Genomic DNA, 8,740 nt, shown 5'->3' on the forward strand with positions numbered 1-8,740 from the left:
TCCTACACTGTCTAGTTCCTGACAATGATGAGTTATATAGGATAATAGCAGTGTATTACCCTGACGGAATTAGGCAGCAGAATCAATCCCAGCAACAGCAACACAAATATTTTGCACATATATTGTGCACTGGAACTGGTATGGCACCATGGTACTAGCGGAACCCCAGTGTGTATCTGTTCATACTATGGTGATATATGAAAATATTAGCATTGTGCTATCATTGCATACAGGTCATAATCCCAATGATGTGCTGATCACCTCTGGTGCACAAAGCAGTGATTAATGAGTGTTTTATCCTGGGTTGAGCCTGGGAATGGCACTGTACTCACCAGGGCACAGCAGCTGTGCTCATATGTTTCAGTTGAACAGACTCTTCACAGCAACCCGAGAATGACAACGACTTTCCCAGCAGTCTGGTAAATGAATCTGGATGCATATTAAACGTGGGTTTAAACAGAGCAACAGAAATGTTGTCTGCTGGTGTTAGACAAGAGCTTCACCTGTTCTACTACAATCGGCATCCAGTCACTAAACTCAATATGTCAAATAGTCTTGCAGCCCTTATAAAAAACATAGCAAAGTGTAGTAAAGCATAGCGAAAGCATGGTAAAGTACAGGGTAGAGAATTAAGGTAAATGTACAATATAACCATGGTAGAAGCATGGGAAAACTGCACAAAAAAATTACAGTGGTTCTGCACTTAGGGGTAATGGAAAAACAAGAGCTACTGCAACGTAGAATGGTATAAGTGATTGGATAATGCTACCATTTAGAAACACTTTTATATTTGTACATATCAGTAACAATAGTATCACAGTAGTATACATTACTATATCAAATACAGCCATCACCTTTAGTACAAACAAGCACCTTTCCAGGCAAGCCTAAGTCTGGGATGTCAAGGATGGCCATGGAGACTAATCTCCCCCTAGCCTTTCCTCACAACCATTCCAACAGTTCTATAATTGAATACAGCAATTTAATCTCTCTCAACAGGCCTAAAAACTGTGTTGGTACACCATGGAGCACTGTTTTTCAAATACATAAATTAGTATCCATTTGTTGAAAGAAAATGTTAAATACATCTGTGTTTTTCTTTCAGTTCAGTACGAAAGCTCCTTGTTGTTAGTGCCTATCACTGCAAACAGAAATCCCCCCCCCCCCCCGCAGTGGCCTGTCGTCTTGGTTGGCTGATTTGCCTTGAGGCATCACCGAGGAGAGTGCCCACCTCCCTTAAACAAATGAGGCCCAGACACTCTGCATGACTGAGCTTGACAAGGCCTCAAGTACAAAGTCTGAATTGCTTCTCCAGGCTATGGGGCAAACACCAACATCTTGACAAAATATCAGAACTTTTCCTGGGGTCTTCTGTAGATTAAGCATTGGGCACAGTGTACATGGTAACACATATAAATAAGAAAGGGAATACAATGTGCGTTATATAATTAGGTCTGTTATTTATTATGAATAGATAAATATAATATTGCATTTGAATTCAGCATGAAAGACATGTTCATGTGGAATTATATTGTGCTGAAGATATCTGGGTTCTAGACTTGTTTTAAATTAAACTATTTCTTAAATTTACAAAGCTACAGATACAACTTTATATTGCTGCTTCCTGGTACTTAATCAGTAACTACAAGCTGAAAGTATCATTTGGTTTCTTTCTAATCATTTTTGTTGGCAATTCTCTCAAAACAATACGCTTCTTTGTATAAAAATCTGGAAGTAATTTGTGGTATCAAATCAAATGAAAGTTATTCAGCTCCAGAGTTATTTTAACTTTACCTTCACAAGCCTGAATGACATTGACCTATGAGGTACCTCAAGGTCATACAGGTGTATTTATTTAAGCAAATGTGAAATACTCACCACAATACTTGACTCATTCTTTTTTTTAAAATATATTCTTAAAGGTGGAATTGCTTGTATATTCAGCTTTAGCTTGTCTGTGAAATGTATTTAAATTGTTGAGTATGGCTCTCCTGGCAAAGGGATGACCATGTTCTGTAGTTCCTGGCTGTAAAGTGACAATTGGCTTGGTCGTTGGATCGGAGGACGCCCACTGAACCTCCAGTCCTGCTGAACTGCAGTGAGGGAGCACAATTGCACATTCTAAACTGGGGAGAAAATCTGAGGTAAAATAATAATGAAGTCCTCACAATGTTAGTAACTATTAATAAAACAGTATTCCTCAGTTTGAAAACTACTGATGCAGAATTATTGAATTTTGGTCCAATGTTAGGATTGTGATTGAAATAGTAAATCTACACCCATCAAAATCACAAGCAAAGCCCACAAAGAATGGGCTACAGACATGTGTTTGCACCTCAGAAACAGCAGACTAGCCGATCTCTGTTCCTTGTTATGTACAGATCGTGTTGGCAGTATGTAAATGATGGTGTTAAACCATCAACATAAAAATGGAAGCTTCAGTTCCAGAGTGATTAGGGTCTACCTTTCAGAAAATGTTCACTGTGGCAAAGGTCAAATAGTCAGCCCCTGTTACAAAAAGGTCTGTACAAGCAAGTTTTAATGAAATGAACAAATGTTATTAGAAAAAATAAAAACTGACCTTTACTCTCACCTAAGTCACCCTTTGCATCGTTGTAGAAGTATATGTGGAGTAGAGTTTCAAATGCAGTGAGCAGCAAAGTTTCCAAAAAATGTTTCAGCAGACCATTTAATGACACCAGCAGTTTAAACATCAGAGAAATAAAGGGCACCGTTGAAACGTCTGAACACACTTTCTTCATTGTCTAACACACTGTTCATACACATTTGCAAAAAGGTACACATGTACACCACTCCTATTACTTTTTGATACTGTGTGTTTTATCTGCTAAAGTAAGTGAATGTGGAGACGTCTAGGAAACACTGCTAATTGGAGAAAACAGTGATTTCAGTGTTACAAGACTAATGGAAACTAATGGTAACATTTTAATAATTAACACATTCTTAAAGATTAGCGCACTGGTTTATTGTTTTTAAAGCAAATCAACCTTTGACATTTCTTTCAGCATCGGCCTGCTGTGTTTTAACTACTTTTATAAGCTATTTTACTTGAAGTAAGAGAACCACAATAGACACATTGCATCTGAGAGCTATAAAAAGCTACATGGCAATCCTTGTCCATAGATTTGGGCAAAATGAATTCCAGGTGAATTTAAATAATACAAAAAATTGTTACTTTATATAGTCCATCCATAACATATTCTTATCCTTGCAGTCAGTTTTTATTTTAGTTGTTTCCTAAAAACTGTATTTGGTGTCTAGTATTTACTGTGCTGCAGCAGTAGCCACAGCATTTACCGGTAGCGACTTTAGTATGTTTTAGTTTAAGACATTAGCATGTTCACTTTTTTATATAATAGGACTAAGCTACGAAGATAGACTGAATGTATATTGCCCGGAACAAAGAAGAATTAGGAGAGACATGATTGAAGTCTTTAAAATTGTAAAAAGAGTTGATATAGTTACTTTAAGCACAGCACAAAACCAGCACCACAGGACACAGCTGGAAATTAAGTGAAGATAAATTCTTCACACAGAGAGGGGAGAGGGTATGGAATGGGCTACCTAATCATGTTGTTGATATAAGACCCAATTTGACAAAGTTCTGTGATCAGTCAGCTACTAGGAACTGGATGAGCTTAGATGGGCCAAATAGACTCCTCTTGTTTGTAAATGTTCTTATGTTCTTATATATGATCCAAGACAGTGCCTCAACACAATACAATACAATACAATTCTATTGTCCCTTTTATGTACAAGTATCTCAAGGCGCTTTACAAATACAACTCCAAACTACAGCAGAGCACAAGCCCTAGAATTCAAGCATGGCTGTGTCCTTCATCACCTGCCAATGAGAATAGCAGAACACCATGGCCTACAGCCACTGAATGAGGATGCCATAATGAAAGTGACACAGAGACAGACAGATGCTTTCAATAACCCCCACATTCAGAAACTCTCAACAGCTTGTGCTAAAGAATGGCCAAATATAGTTTCATCATAACTACATAAGCAGACAATCTAGACATAAACAAAGTTTTACCAACAGATTGGATGTATTCAAGCAAAGTGTAATATAGCCTAGTGAAAGAATGGTAAAGCATAGGCATACATTGTAAAGCCCATAGTATAACCATGGGGAAAATCACGGGAAAACTGCAACATTTAAGTGCACATTTACTGTGGTAAACTTTCATAGTGCTCTTACAAGGTCCTTAGCAAGTTTCATTACAGTAGAACAAGCGATTCTCTAGATATGCAAGAGATGCAAAAGTGAAGATGTATGTAGCATTTGTAATCATCCAAATCCATTGTGTTTTTTTTGGTGGTAATGATGTGGTCCCAGAGATATAAGCAATTCATTTAGCTGCCGCCAACATGAAGACATGAGCAATCCATATAAGCACCTCCTCACTGGAGACGAGTTCATATTAATCTTCCTTCCCTTCTGTGCACTATACTTTTAAGAAACCAGACCTTGTTAGAGTCCCAGTTTGTTTTTTCTTGACTTTGTCATAACTAAGCAGGTATGCAGTTGTCAATACCTGCAGCAGCAGTTGATTATAAATGTGACCAGCAAAGTCTTCTGCAGCAAAGCAAAACAAATAATTAAACAATGACAAAAGTCATCTTTATTTGTCAAATTGTGCAAATATTACTTTACAGGTAACACCTATAGAGCAGACACCGGCTAATAATGTATAATGTAAAATAAATTTGCAATGAAAACCCTACACAAGGGAGTAATAATACAAAATAAGGCAGATTTATTAATTATACAGAACTAGCATCACACAACTAAGGTTTTAACTTCAAATGCTTGTACTAGTCAGAAAAGGGACTCAATACAAAACCATAACAAACTGGCCCAATGTTCCAGATAGCTTTAAACTCTGTAGGAAATTGAGTTTTAGATCTTACTTATCTTGCTGTAACAATGTTTTGTTATGGAAATTGGTAAACTGAACTGTTAGGTTTGTAAGGTAACAGAGCTGTGGAGAAACAAGATGGTTAGCATGGTTGAGTTTGGGGGGCTGGGCACAGACAGAGGTCGATTGGATTAACAAATAAGGGGAGAAAGAGGGAGCATAAAAGGATGGATTACACTGAAAGAGGATCTGATGGGAGGCCCAGGCTGCTGATAAATATAGACAAAGGACAGGCCTCAGAAATGGAAAGGGATTAACACCTCCCAGTTGAAATGTATTCCCACTTACAGACCTGGGGGGGGATCCCGAGAACAAAAACAATGTTTAAGAAGAAAATGAGAATAGAAACAGGTTAATTAAAAGAATAAGATTGTACAATGGGTTAATTAGGGGAGAACTGACAACATAAATCAGCAAATTCTTGTGAAAGTCAAGACAGGGTTTACATAAAAGTCAAAACCCTGAAGCTTTTAGGGCTTTAAATTTCATTCCTCTCTGAATATTATACTAGGAGTGAACATTCTACTCCAAGTATGTAAATCACTTTAAAGAGGCTATAGCTAAAAGAAAAAAAAAACAAAACAAAAAAAAAAACACAATTCCATACATTTTCTCCACCAAGAACATCAATTTACTATTTAGGTCTCAATGTGCAGTTTTGAAAGAAACATATTTTAGCAAACGTGTTTTGATTTTAAAACAGTTAATCTGGTAAATACACCATCTTAAAGAAATCTCTGTTTCAAAACCATTCCAACTGTCTGTTATTTCACCTGGAGGATGACATTGTCCCCGCCCCTTTCCTGTCAATAACCTGTTTATTTCCCATTGACTGACATGCTCCTAGGGAAAAAGTTACTTCGTTACCTGTAGCCACGTACATACTGATTTAAACCACCAGACAATAAAGTAGAATACAATGATGATCTCTACTGCATTGCTGGTAGTAAGAAAATGTCATTCTATCTGTATATTATATGAAATGCAACCCAACTCCCCTCACTAGCCACTTCATTATCTGCAATCAATTGGGTTAATGCCCCTGGGAATAGCTAACATTACTCAAACTACATTTTCTGTTCCAATTTCTTGAAAGGGGGAACAAAGGCCTTCTGTTTCACGAGGGAATCGGGTTTACCTGCAGAGCTTGTTTTGGTTGTGTCACTGTTTTGCTTTTCCCATAAGAAGTGAGCTGGCTGGTTTAGTATTTACAGCTCTGTGTAATTCTTCTGCACCCCGTTTTTGTCTTTGATCGATGCAGGCATTTTCTTACTCTGATCTAAGTTATTAGGCGGTAACAACATATAAAAAAGTTAGACATCCAGTTCCAAGTAACTGGTTGATGACAGACTATGTCATCTGTTAAACCAAAAATTAAACAATTATCCATAACTACTAAACAAACTAGTGAAAAAGTATATATATATCCCTACCTGAAGAAAATGTGTTGGTGGCTGGCAGGGATAGGGTTAATTTCTGTCCCAGATAAATGTGTGTGGGTGTGGCTGTGCTCATATAGGCACAGGTGTAATTAGTTTATTTAATTTGTGTCGCCGGCCTGGAATTAGCAGGCAGGTATATAACAGGGCAGAAATCTCCAGTCTGTGTGAGAGAGAGGCTGTCAAAGAGAAGAAACGTGTGGTTTAGAAAAAGGTAGTGTGTATTTGTAAAAAACTGTATGTTTTGCAACTGATAAATGGCTTAGCAGTCAGGTTTTATTGTTTAGTTTTTTTTTCTTTAAAAGGTTTAGTTAAACATTCCACGTGGGAGCTGCTTTTTTTTTTTTTGGATTGGTTTTTATTTCTGTAATTAATAAAAATGCACAAAAGTGCTGTAAAACACCTCATTGTTGTGTCTGGATCTGCATCCACTGGGCAAACAAACCTTTCAACAAGTGAAATCTTTCAAAACATAGTGTGTATTTTGAAACCTGTACAGGTAAAGTAGGTTGTAATTTGTGGGTATCTCCATATTAGTTTTGCTAAATCTCTGGATCACAATTCAATTATTATTTCAAGGTCTAGATCCACCAAGATGCAGCATGTCATTTACGCAGGAGTAGGGGAAAAGAAGGCTTTACGAGCTGCTGTACGAAGCATTATTTTGATGCTGTTGGAAGTCCCAAGACAAAAAGACTTTTAGTGTCAAGGCCCCCAACTTTGGAATTCTCTGGAATGCAGAAACATAAGCCATTGAGTCAACTGGACAAGCATTTGACTCAAGGCCACCAACGGAGTAAAATTGTATTTGAATAGAGTTGGTCTTAATTGAGATAATTTACATAAAATAAAGGAATAATTAAAAGGGACTGACAGAATGTGGTCCCAATGGTGACCTGGTGTCAATGATGGCAATTATTTTTAAGACCCACTGCAAAAAAGAAACAGCTATCATTACACTAAAGGAATCAACTTAAATGTTCATCTGCTTTACAGTTTCTTATAGTTTTACCAACATTTTAAAGCCAGGTTATTTGCTATGATGGGTTGTTTGCTTGAGTCGCAGGATGTTTTTTTTTTATATGGTATAGTATTATAAACCAACTCTCTACCAGAATCCGGGTACTGGTAAAATCATTCATACAGTCTGGAATACATTTTTCTTTGTTTGTTTACCATTGGGCAAAATAGTTCTAATGTGGGCAGCTGCAGCTCTGACACAGCAAAGCTGAACAGACCAAACAGCAGTCACTACCCTACAAGTAATTGTAATTAAAGACAGCTGGATAACACAGGCATAAAACATCAACTTTGCCTTTGAATTGAGGTATGCATCAACATACATTTAAAACAAGTTTAATTACATTTTCTACTAAATTGATTTGGTAGCTTGACTGCAGCACTGTGGACAGTTCACTTCAAACACAGTAAAAAAAATCATGGAACATTTTTTACAATTTAAAATTTGGTGATCACTTCTAGTATTATAAAACAATCACGGTTAAGGATTTATCAAAATTCCCAGTACATCATATCCTGTGTACAGACGTCCATGTTAATCTTAAAATATTAAGATCACTTGGTATGAATGTGAGGATGTCATTTCTTCCTCAAGTAGTTAGTGGCATAACTGTTTCAGGGACGGAGAAAACATGTTCCCTAACGCTGAATTGTTGGGAGCGTTAAACAAATTTGACTGTTAGCAGTCTTGTAAAAGTACATGTTTAACTATAGAAGAATGTAATAAAGACACAAATGAATTCAATGTTTGTATAAAATCACCATGATTGTGTGGACATAAAGGGAAACTAGTTCTAGATAAAGTATTCTTTGTGAGATTCTGTGCCTAATATTTGGTGTCATCTTATGCCACCTTGTGGCACACAAGTGCTGAATTACTATAGCATTAACGCAGTGTTTTAATTAAAGTCTGAGGCAAGCAATGTAAAAACAACTCTGAGCACCTAACAATCCCTCAGGTGTGTAAGGTTCCCTTATACAAGTTAACCACAGTAAAACCATAGAACAGTGTAATACAGAAGAGTGAAAGCAGGGTAAAGAATAGGCAAGTATTGTAAAGCACAGATAGGTATGGTACTTGGCAAACTATAGTAAACTGCTTAGTAAAAACATATTAGAACCATGGTGAAAGCATGAGAAACATGCAAATTAACAGTGGTAAACATTTATAAAGGATACCTGCAAGATTCTGAAACAAATAATCCATTGTGCAGAGGATGCAACTTGATGTCATTTGAAATACAAACTTCATACAGAGGCGTATCATAAGGGTCTGTCCAAAATCAGCGAGAAACCCAAAATCAAATTGAAGGGATAGAAAGGTCCAGTATG

Source organism: Acipenser ruthenus, chromosome 13 (assembly GCF_902713425.1).
Source record: "Acipenser ruthenus chromosome 13, fAciRut3.2 maternal haplotype, whole genome shotgun sequence".
NCBI lineage: Eukaryota > Metazoa > Chordata > Actinopteri > Acipenseriformes > Acipenseridae > Acipenser > Acipenser ruthenus.